This window comes from Amblyraja radiata, chromosome 20 (genome assembly GCF_010909765.2).
Source record: "Amblyraja radiata isolate CabotCenter1 chromosome 20, sAmbRad1.1.pri, whole genome shotgun sequence".
Classification (NCBI taxonomy): domain Eukaryota; kingdom Metazoa; phylum Chordata; class Chondrichthyes; order Rajiformes; family Rajidae; genus Amblyraja; species Amblyraja radiata.
In genome coordinates, this window is record NC_045975.1 from 22313526 (window position 1) to 22326048 (window position 12523).

General features: G+C 43.6%; 1 protein-coding gene across 4 annotated transcripts in view; it reads left to right on the top strand.

Annotated features, from left to right (window-relative positions):
* Positions 1-12523, top strand: part of LOC116984701 (non-muscle caldesmon-like) — a 168339-nt gene that overhangs the window by 81819 nt on the left and 73997 nt on the right. The gene's annotated exons all lie outside the window — the stretch shown is intronic.

The window sequence follows — 12523 nt, forward strand, 5'->3', positions numbered from 1 at the left end:
ACTGCGTGGGTTTTCTCCAGGTGCTCCGGTTTCCTCCCACACTCCAAAGAAATACAAGTTTGTATAGGTTAATTTTGTAGGATCATGTTAGTATGGGATGATTGCTGGTCGCCGTGGACACTTCCTGTGCTGTATTTCTAATGTTTAAAGTCTAAAGAGCGAAAACAGCAAGAGAGAAAGCAACCTAGTCCGTGTCAAAAGTAAAACAGAGCCATTAATTAAAAATTGGGGAATATATCGTCCGGAAGGGGAAAAACTATAAATATAAATGTAACAAAGAAGAATAGTTTATGTCAAGGGATGTCAGGAAATGAGATAATTAAAAAAAAATATGATATTAATAGGAGAAACAAATAATAAAAATAGCTCGGGAACAATAAATGCACAGCAAATATACTGTACAATGATAAGATTAGACAGGCAACACATGGAATGCCTGGAAAACTGTGGATGAGCAGAAAGCCCAATAGAAGAGCTTTTGGAAGCACAATGATAAACAAAGATGCGAATGAAATGCAATTTACTGTGCAGCGCAAAGTGCTGGAAGAACTCAGCGGGTCAGGCAGCATCTGTGGAGGGAATGGATAGGTGATGTTTCAGGTCGGGACTCTTCTTCAGGCTGATTGTAGCTGGTACCTGTAGATTGTAGAAAGCTGGAAGAGATGTGGGAGTGGGACAAAGCCTGGTGAGTGATAGGTGGATACAGGTGAGGGGGGTGGTCAATTGGCAGATGGGTGGAGTAGATGATAAGGATGGAGTTAAAAAGGAGACTAAAGGGTGTCAGGTAAGGAGAAAAGATAAGATAAGAGAAGAATAGAGAAGAGAAAAAAAGAATAGAGTAAAGTTGAAGGGAGGTTTATGGGTGAAAGGGGATCGGAGGGGGGGGGGGTCATGATAGTGGCTATCGATTGCAAGAAATTACAGTATTGGAGAGGTTTTAAGGATATGTGTGGAGGAGTTTTTTTACACAGGGTGGTGGGTGCGTGGAATGTGCTGCTGGGGTGGTGGTGGAGACAGATAAGTTGCAGTGATTAAGAGGCTTTTGGGTGGGCACATGGATAGGCAGGGGATCACATGCAGGCAGAGGAGATTAGTTTATCTTGGCATCATGTTCAGCGTAGACTTTGTGGGCTTTAGGGCCTGTACCTGAGCTGTACGGTTTTATATTCCAAAAGAAAATAAATGATATTGACAAATAACCTCAAAGGATTTTTTAACATAAATTCACATTTAATTGAAATTGATTGAAAGGCACAGCGTGGAAATAGGCCCTTTAGAATAGTGAGCCCACTCTGGCCATCGATCATCCGTTCACACTCGTTCTATGTTATCCCACCTTCTATTCCACTCCTTACACTCTAGGAACAATTTACAGACGGCCAATTAACCTACAAACATGCCCGACTTTGGGATACAAGAGGAAACTGGAGCACCCGGAGGAAACCCACGCAGTCACAGGGAGAAGGTGCAAACTCCACACCGACAGCACCAGAGGTCAGGATCGAGCCAGTTCTCTGACGCTGTGAGGCAGTAGCTCCATAGCTGCTCCACTGTATGGCCCTAAAATTGTCAAGAACAAATTAAACCGAAGATAGAGCCAAAATGCTGGAGTAACTCAGCGGGCCAGGCAGCATCTCTGGAAAGAAGGAATGGGTAATGTTTCAGATCTGAAGAAGGGTCTTGACCCAAATCATCACCCATTCCTTCTATCCAGAGATGCTGCCAGTCCCACTATCTTTTTTATGTAAAGCACTTTGGTGTCAATGTGAGTTGACTTAAAACGTGCTATATTAATAAAACTTACTTACTTACTGAGTTACTCCAGCATTTTGTGTCTACCTTCGGTATAAACCAGCATCTGCAGTTCCTTCCAACGCAAGCACAAATTAAGCATTTTTGAAACATTTTTTAAGGCTGTGAAGAACAAATTAAATATCTGAAGGAATAGGGCAAATGTATTATAGTTCATTTTCACTTTCGGGATTTATATTAGCAGTAATTAGCACTTCTCAATTCTTGGAACTTCCAACAATGATATAACTTCCTTTGCAACATGTTTAGTTCATGTATACAACGTATAAAAAAAACTATTGCATCCTTTCTGGTGAATTTCAGATGGCAACTTAGACCACAGGCTGATATTGGAATAGTGATAATCACAAAGCTGCCAAAAAAAGAGCGGTAACGTTGTGGCACCTAACATTTCACCGCACTCGTATTCCACACCCAAAGTTACTGTAACTTCTGCAGAGGAACAGTGACAGTTTCCACTGGCCCCTTGGCTACTTTGAAAGCCAAGTCTGTTCCATGGTGAAGATTCGCTGAATCAGACTGACCTGCTAACTTGTGTGTCAACAAATGGTAATGTTGTTAAAAAGACAGAACGCATGATCAGTTACTGTTGCGCAGAAAATAAGCAGCGTACTTTCTATCTTTATCAGATAGATAGTTTAGACTTGCTAAAGCAATCACGCTATGTTAAGTTGCAGACACCAACTCTCGTTTGTACCTCACGTTTGTGTGTGTCACAAAGTGCAGGAGTAAGGTGGGCACGGTGGCGCAGCGGTGGAGTCGCTGCCTTAAAGCGCCAGAGACCTGGGTTTGATCCTGACTACGGGTGCTGTCTGTATGGAGTTTTATGTTCGCCCCGTGACCACGTGGGTTTCCTCCTGGTGCGCCGGTTTCCTCCCACATTCCAAAGGCGTACAGGTTTGTAGGTTAATTGGCTTTGATAAAGATTATAAATTGTCCCTAGTGTGTAGGATAGTGCTCATGTATGGGGTGATCGCTGGTCGATGCGGACTCAGTGGACCGAGGGGCCTGTTTCCACACTGTATCTCTAAAAGTCTTTCAATAAATGTAGCGGGCCAGGCAGTATCTCTGGAGAACATGAATGGGTGGCGTTTCAGGTCTAATTGACTGAAATTCTTCAGACTGATTGCAAGTGGAGGGAAGAAAGATCTAGGGACAATTTACAATTGTACCAAACCAATAAAACTACAAGGTACACAAAAATGCTGGAGAAACTCAGCGGGTGCAGCAGCATCTATGGAGCGAAGGAAATGGGCAACGTTTCGGGCCGAAACCCTTCTTCAGACTTTCTCCAGACTTCAGGCAGGTTTCGGCCCGAAACGTTGCCTATTTCCTTCGCTCCATAGATGCTGCTGCACCCGCTGAGTTTCTCCAGCATTTTTGTGTACCTTCGATTTTCCAGCATCTGCAGTTCCTTCTTGAACACAATAAAACTACAAACCTGTATGTCTTTGGAGTGTGAGAGGAAACCAGAGATCGCGGAGAAAACCCACACAGGTCATGGGGAGAATGTACAAACTCCATACAAACAGTACCCATAGACAGATTTGAACCCAGCTCTCTGGCACTGTCAGGTAACAACTATACTGCTGTGTCCTAAATCTTTCAAAGGATTTTACTGCCTTTTTAAGTCCAGCCACTATTTTAGTGTAGAAGGCCTTTCTATTTGTGTACAAGTGAATCCCCTAAACAACAGTGTGATAATTACCGCAATCTGTTTTAGATTTGTCATTTGAGGTATAAACTTTAGTCAGGTCACCAGGAAGGACTCCTTTAATCTTCAATGGAGAGTATCATTAAAGGTTTTTACATCTGTGAATGTGCATCTCTCTATTTTCTTTAATGCAGAAGAGCAATGGGGAATTGCTGTACACAGATCATTAACATTTATTGCACGGGGCCGTATTTAACTTAAGGAAAAATAAACAATTGATCCTTATCTCAGGAAGCTGAAACATAAATCTGAAGAAAGATACCCTGAAGCTTAGCGAAGCAGCCTGTGTAGCCTTGGCTTGCATTCCTTTGGCTGTAGGCACCAAAATGTTGAGGTCTTTGACACAATAAACTGAAGGAATAGATAGGGCGGCATGGTGGCACAGCGGTGGAGTTGCTGCCTGACAGCACCAGGGACAAGGATTCGATCCTGACTACGAGTGCTGTCTGCACGGAGTCTGCACATTCTCCCAGTGACCAAGTCGATTTCCCCTCGGTCTTCTCCCACACTTCAAAGACGTACTGTGCAGGCTTGTAGGATAATTGGCTTTGGTAAAAATTGTAAATTGCCCCTAGTGTGTAGGATGATGCTTGTGTGCGGGGATTGCTGGTTGGCGCAGACTCGGTGGGCCAAGGGCCAGTTCCCACACTGTATCTCTTACCTAAATTAAGCTAAACTTAAAACAGCACAACACAGGGTCAGGCACTTTTGCCCACAATGTCTGTGCAGAACATGATGCCAAGTTAAACTAATCTCCTCTGCCTGCATGCGATCCATATCCCTCCAGTCCCTACATATCCGTGTGCCTATCCAAATGTCTCATAAAACACACTGCTATAATCTCTGCCTCTACCATCACCCCTGGCAGTGCATTCCAGCCACCCACCACTCTGTGTAAAACTAAACTTGCCTCACACATGACCTTTAAACTTTACCCCTTCTCATCTTAAATCTATGTCTAAGAGTCTTTGACAATTCCACTTTGGAGAAAAAATGTTCTGACTGTCTACCCTATCTATGTCTCATAATGTTATATACTTCTATCAGGTCTCCCCTCAAACACTGAAAAAACAATCCAAGTTTGTCCAACCTCTCCTTATAGCTAGTACCCTCTAATCTAGACATCATTCTGGCAAACCTCTCCTGCACCCAGTGATCAAGGAACCTGGACATAAAACTAATGGTTAAGACAACTAGGAATGAAATTTGGATGCATTCGTTCATAAAATAATTTAATTAAAATTGTAAGTACTTTTTCCCAAAGGCAGTGGACAACTGAATGTTTCGAGACTCGAGTGATGGGATTAGACTTAAATACAGTCGGTATGCAGCAAAGAATTTAGATAGAGTGTTTTACATATCATCCATGATCCACCCGAACAGATCACATCGAGATGGAGAGTCTATTCGTATTGACGTCATAGAGACGTGCAGCATGGAAATGGGCCCTTCGGCCCAACTCGTTCAGGGCGACCGAAATGCCCCAACTATGCTAATCCAACCAGCCCATGTTGGGCCCATATCCCTCTAAACCTTACCTATCCATGCACCTGTCCAGGTGTGTTTTAAATATTGTTGGAATCTCTCCCTTAATTACCTCCTCTTGCAGGTCGTTCCGAATACCCACCTCCCTCAGTGTGAAAAGTTACCGCTCAGGTTCCTATTAAATCTTTCCCCTCTCACCGTAAACCTATGTTCTCTGGTTCTCGATTCTCCTACCCTCGGTAAAAGATTCTGTGCATTCACCCTATTTATCTATTCCCGTCATAATTTTAAACTTACGGAAAAGATTGCCCCTTATCCTTCTGAACTCATAAGAAAAATGTCCTAGCCTGCCCAACCTCTCCCTATAGCTCAGGCCCTCAGGTCCCAGCAGCATCCTCATAAATTTCTGATCCAGTAATGGGAAATAGTCTGGAAAAAACATTAGGCTGCCAGAGTAGGAACTTTGCATCTTCAGTTGATGCAGAAATATCTCTGATGTCAAGTGTTGCACACAATGGTCATATAGAATGTCGAACAGTACAGCACACGATCAGGCGCTTCGGCCCACGATGTCTGTGTTGAACATTATCCCAACACCAACTCTTATCTGCCTGCACATGATCCTTATCCCTCTATTTCCTGCATATCCATGGGACTTCTAATCTGCCAAGACCCAAAGCCCATCAATGTTCTGACGTTAATAACCCCCCCTGGTGTTTTTTGATGCTCTCTTTAGCTAGCTATGGCTGAGTTGGAAGCTGTCAGCTTTTGTTTTTATGCATGAGTCTCTGGGTGCTACTTAAGGGCCTCAGGTATAATAATCAGGCCAACACACGTCGATCAAGTGATGAGTGTTGGCGGCCTCATTGGTGAAAGAAAGTGTTAAATTGATATCCCTTTCTCCGTTCCATTGGGTAAATATCATAAATCTTCAAAGAAGAGCACAAGTGACCAATTTTGTTCTGTTCAACATTTATCCCCCAGCCTGCTTTAATTAAAACCAAATGGTTTGGTCGTTAACTGATGCCCGATGCAAGACACAAACTTTCCAGAGTCGAACACAAAGCGCTGGAGTAACTGAACGAGTCAGGCAGCATGAAGATAGACACAAACTGCTGGAGTAACTCAGCGGGACAGGCAGCATCTCTGGAGAAAATGGACCAATGACGGTTCGGGTCGGGTCCCTTCTTTAGACTGATTACAGTAGTGGGTACAGAAAGCTGGAATAGAGTGGTCTTTCTATCCACTATTATGACGGGCGGCACAAGGATGCAGCAGTAGACTTGCTGCCTCACGGCGCCAAAGACATGGGTTTGATGCAGACTATGGGTGCTGTCTGTATGGAGTTTGCACATTCTCCCTGTGACCACGTGGGATTTTTCCGGGCGCTCTGGTTTCCCCCCACATTCCAAAGACCTTTGTAGGTTAATTGGCTTCTCTAAATAATAAATTGTCCCTCGTGCGTAGGATAATGCTGGTATACGGGGTGATCACGGGTCGGCGCAGACTCGTTATACCGAAGGGCCTGTTTCCACCCTGTATGTCTAAAGTCTAAATCCCTAAACTCTAAAGAAATAGACATGAACGCTCATCACAATATGTGGGTGGTTGGATTGAAACATTTCTGACCAAGATCGAACTTACACTGAAATACATTGTTGTTTTAAATAGAATGCATCTTTCTGGAGATCCCAAAGAGTGGGGCATTTGTGCAGCAAGGGGACACAATAAACATCAATACCACTCTACTTGATAGAACGCAGAATACAGCACAGGAACAGGCCCTTCGGCCCACAATGTCTGTGCCGAACATGCGTTATTGGAGAATGTAAAAGAAGGGGGTTGAAAGGGCAGAAAGATCAGCCACGATCGAAAGGTGGAGTAGACTCGATGGGCCGAATGGCCTACTACTGTTCCTATGACTTGCGAACTTATGAAGCCGCCACATTTTGTGCCGCAGTCTCCTGCGTTATTTTTCTGGTTAAATCAGCCTTTCTCCGAGCCACATAATCAAATACTTATAGATAGTGTTAATTGAGAAAACAATCACCACTTCAGTCACAAATGCTATGGTGATAATAGTTGGCAACACCAAATGACGAATCTCATATTACTAATACATCGTGGAATTTCCTGACAGCTGTTAAGGTCATGAAGTTAATAAAAACTGAGCCATTCAGTGTCACTAACTAACTCCTCCACCTCTTTCTACCTCTGTCACCGCATGCTGGCCATGACTTGTATCACTCCAAAAATCAGATAGCGTGTATTTGAGGGAAACTATTCTACATATTGGCACTGAGGTGTGAACTGCCATTTCTTTCAGTTTATCTCTGGCCAAGGCTATGCATCTGCACCACCAAAGGAGATAATAATAATAATAATGGATGGGATTTATATAGCGCCTTTCTAATACTCAAGGCGCTTTACATCGCATTATTCATTCACTCCTCAGTCACACTCGGTGGAGGTAAGCTACTTCTGTAGCCACAGCTGCCCTGGGGCAGACTGGCGGAAGCGTGGCTGCCATTCTGCGCCTACGGCCCCTCCGACCACCACCAATCACTCACACACATTCACACACAGGCAAAGGTGGGTGAAGTGTCTTGCCCAAGGACACAACGACAGTATGCACTCCAAGCGGGATTCGAACCGGCCACCTTCCGGTCGCCAGCCGAACACTTAGCCCATTGTGCCATCTGCCGTTACCATATTTATACCAATACAAGGTCCAAAGAAATGAGGTCATTTTAAGAAATGCAATGACTCGAATGTGAATAGATTTGCATGTAAGGCAGACACAAAATGCTGGAGTAACTCAATGGGTCAGGCAGCACCTCTAGAGAAAGTAAACAGGTGACGTGTGTACTTGGTGGGTCAAAGGGCCTGTTCCCAAGCTGTATCTCTAAACTAAACTAAACTAAATTAAATAAAACATATCCACGTGCAGGTTAGTAGGTTAATCGGCTTCGGTAAAATTGTAAATTGTCCCTAGTGTGTAGGATAGTGCTAGTGTACGCTGGGGTGGATCGCTAGTCGGTGCGGGCTCGGTGGGCCGAAGTGCCTGATTCCACGCTGAAATCTCCTTTGAAAGGTCCTCATTGTTATTTGAGATGGAATGAAAGATGAGGAGCCTTCCCATTCTTGCCATTGTGTGCGTGGTGTTGCTGGAAGTTAATTCTGCCACAATGGTGTGATGACAAGCTCTTTACTGTTTCTGAATGTTTACTATTATAAGTAACTGATTACTTTGTACCAAAGGAATCTGTCTCCTGTGCGCATTCACCGAATTGCTACCAAACCGCAAAATTCCATCTAGCCTGTACAAAAGTAAAAAGGTAGCCAAGAAAATATTGATCTGTGAATCCTTTGCATTATTTGTGTCGGAAAATGCATTTTAAACTATGTTTGAAATCTCCAGGATAACATACAGGCAAGGGGGGTTTAGAATGAAGCTACAAGGAACTGCAGATGCTGGTTTACGCAAAAGGACACAAGTGCTGGAGTAACTCAGCGGGTCAGGCAGCATCTCTGGAGACCAAGGATACATGACATTCTGGGTCCCTTCTTCAGGCAGATTGTAATATTGGGGTGGAAGCTAGAAAAGAGGTGGGTTTGGAACTAAGCCTGGCAAGTGTTTTGTTTAGTTTAGTTTAGTTTATTGTCACTCGTACCAAAGTACAGTGAAAAGCTTTTTGTTGCGGGCTAACCAGTCAGTGGAAAGAATTTACATGATTACAATTGAGCCATCCATAGTGTACAGATACATAATAAAGGGAATAGAGTTTAGTGCAAGTTAAAGTCCAGTAAAGTCCAATTAAAGATAGCCCGAAAGTCTCCAGTGAGGTAGATAGTAGCTCAAGACCGCTGTTCACTTGGTGTTAGGGTGGTTCAGTGATAAGTGATAGGTGGGTACAGGTGAGGGGCGGGGAGGTTGATAGGCAGATAGTTGGACAAAGGCCAGAGATGAAAAGATAGAAAGTGTGAGATAAGGAGACACGGATAGAAGAGACATGAAATGTGAAACCTGTTGAGCTGCTGTTTGTTCAGGATTTGTTCACCGTGAGGCTCCTGTCTCAAAGTAACAACAGAGAGGCCAACATTTCAAGTGTTAACACGTTAATGTGTCTTACAGCCCAGTTACCAACTTCCTCTGCAGGCAAATCCAGCTTTCCTTTAAACATCCTTCATCTTCACTAGTTTCGAGTCATAGTCTTACAGCATGGAAACGGGCCCTTCGGCCCAACTTGCCCATGCCGACCCACATGCTTCTTCTACACTAGTCTCACCTGCCTGCGTTTGGCCCATACCCCTCTAAACCTATCCTATCCATGTACCTGTCTAAATGTTTCTTAAACGTTGTGATAGTCCCTGCCTCAATTGGCAGCTCATTTCATACACCCATAACCCTTTGTGTAAAAAAAAGTTGCCCCTCGTGTTCCTATTAAAACTAGTTTAGTTTATTTTTGGCACATGTACCAAGGTGCAGTGAAACACTTTTGTCAGGATGGTATCCAGTCAAAGATAAGACTGTATATGAACACAATCAAGCCATCCAAAAGATACAGATACAGGATAAACATTAATAAAGATATCAAAGAGTAGGATGATTGAAATGATTGATAGCAGATCCTCTTCTGAGACCAACACGCAGAGAGTTGCCACACTCTGGCACCGTTACATTTGATTAGTTTAGTATAATCAAAGTGTTTTTGTTGCGTGCTGTCCAGTCAGCAGAAATGGAATGTCTTTAGAGTGTGAGAGGAAACTCCATGCAGTTACAGGGAGAATGTACGAACTCCGTACGGACAGCACCCGTCGTCGGGATCGAACCTGGGTCTCTGACGCTATGAGGCAGCAACTCTATTGCTGCGCCACCGTGCCGCTCCAAGCTACAAACAAGAATTTACACACAATTGCATGTTGATGGCACTAGTGGAGTCTCATCTCGGTGGTCTTGATTAGATTAAGTTAATCCTTGATGTTCCAAAGATACACATTGTTTGTAGTGCTTAAGTGAATACAGAGAATTATTTTCCCCAAATACACATGTCTGTTCGTAATCTAAACTGTTGGGCTTGGCTGGTTTATTTCAGTGAAATGATGTGGAGCCAATTTCCTCATCTGATGAAGCCATTTTGAATGTGGTCTCTTTCTGAAATTAATCTTGCACTGAAGGAGACTGTATGCACTTCCATCCTCCCCAGGAACCTGTGTTGAAAGCTTGGCAGATGAATTGCAAATCCAGTATGAGAAGAGGTACACAGTGTTTCTGTGTGGTTTCTCTGATTCTCTGCCAAAGGTTTCGTAGGAATGTGAGGAACCCCTTGTGAAAGGTTCATTCACCTGTTCCCAAGCAAAGACATTCACGAGCTGCAAAACAATTGTATCCCATCTTCATTATGGTGCCAGGAAGATCGAGGAACTGCAGGTGCCGGAGTCTTGAGCAAAACACAAAGTGCCGGAGGAACACAGCATCTGTGGAGGGAATGGAAAGATAAAGTTTCAGCCCGGGACCCTTCTTCAATCTCAATCCGCAAAGTCGTCGGTCCATTGCCCCGCACACACAGATGGTGCCTGACCTGTTGAGTTTCTCCAGCACTTTGTGTTTTTATCATGGTCACGTTCTGATAAGGAGAAGTCTATTGACATATGACACAGAGTCATAGTCATGCAGCACAGGAACAGGCCCTTTGGCTCAACTTGTCCTTGATTCCCATTGAACTGCTCCCATTTACCTGCATTTGGACCCTAACACAGCCATCAGGCTATTAAACCAGGCTCGGACAAAACTCTGATTATTAATAACCAATTATCTGTTATTTGCACTTTATCAGTTTATTTATTCATGTGTGTATATATTTATATTATGGTATATAGACACACTGATCTGTTTTGTAGTAAATGCCTACTATGTTCTGTGTGCTGAAGCAAAGCAAGAATTTCATTGTCCTATCAGGGACACATGACAATAAATTCACTTGAACTTGAATTTGAACCTTCTAAACCTTTCCTATCCGTGTAACTATCCAAGTATCTTTTAAAAGTTGTTATAGTGCCTGCCTCAGTGGCATAGCAATAGAGTTTCTGCCTTACAGCGCCAGAGTCCCGGGTTCGATCCTGACTACGGGTGCTGTCTGTACAGAATTTTCATGTTCTCCCTGTGACCGCGCGGGTTTCCTCTGGGCGTTACAGTTTCCTTCCACATCCCAAAGACATGCGGGTTTGTAGGTTAATTGGCTTCTGTAAATTGTCCCCAGTGTGTAGGATAGAACTAGTGCGAATGGGTGATCTTTAGTTGGCGTGGACTCGGTGGGCCGAAGGGCCTATTTCCATGCTGTATCTCGGAACTGAACTAAACCAACAACCTCCTCTGGCAACTTGTTCCGTATACCCACCATTCTCTGCATTGTGGGCCTGTTCTTGTGCTATGCATATAACCATATAACCATATAACCATATAACAATTACAGCACGGAAACAGGCCATCTCGACCCTTCTAGTCCGTGCCGAACACATAATCTCCCCTAGTCCCATATACCTGCGCTCAGACCATAACCCTCCATTCCTTTCCCATCCATATAACTATCCAATTTATTTTTAAATGATAAAAACGAAACTGCCTCCACCACCTTCACTGGAAGCTCATTCCACACAGCTACCACTCTCTGAGTAAAGAAGTTCCCCCTCATGTTACCCCTAAACTTCAGTCCCTTAATTCTCGTCATGTCCCCTTGTTTGAATCTTCCCTACTCTCAGTGGGAAAAGCTTTTCCACGTCAACTCTGTCTATCCCTCTCATCATTTTAAAAACCTCTATCAAGTCCCCCCTTAACCTTCTGCGCTCCAAAGAATAAAGCCCTAACTTGTTCAACCTTTCTCTGTAACTTAGTTGCTGAAACCCAGGCAACATTCTAGTAAATCTCCTCTGTACTCTCTCTATTTTGTTGACATCCTTCCTATAATTAGGCGACCAAAATTGTACACCATACTCCAGAATTGGCCTCACCAATGCCTTGTACAATTTTAACATTACATCCCAACTTCTATACTCAATGCTCTGATTTATAAAGGCCAGCACACCAAAAGCTTTCTTTACCACCCTATCTACATGAGATTCCACTTTCAGGGAACTGTGCACAGTTATTCCCAGATCCCTCTGTTCACCTACATTCTTCAATTCCCTACCATTTACCATGTACGTCCTATTTTGATTTGTCCTGCCAAGATGTAGCACCTCACACTTATCAGCATTAAACTCCATCTGCCATCTTTCAGCCCACTCTTCAAACTGGCATAAATCTCTCTGTAGACTTTGAAACTCTACTTCATTACCCGCAACCCCACCTATCTTAGTATCATCTGCATACTTACTAATCCAATTTACCACACCATCGTCCAGATCACATACACACACATATATACAGACACACACACACACACACACACACACACACACACACACACACACACACACACACACACACACACACACACACACACACACACACAC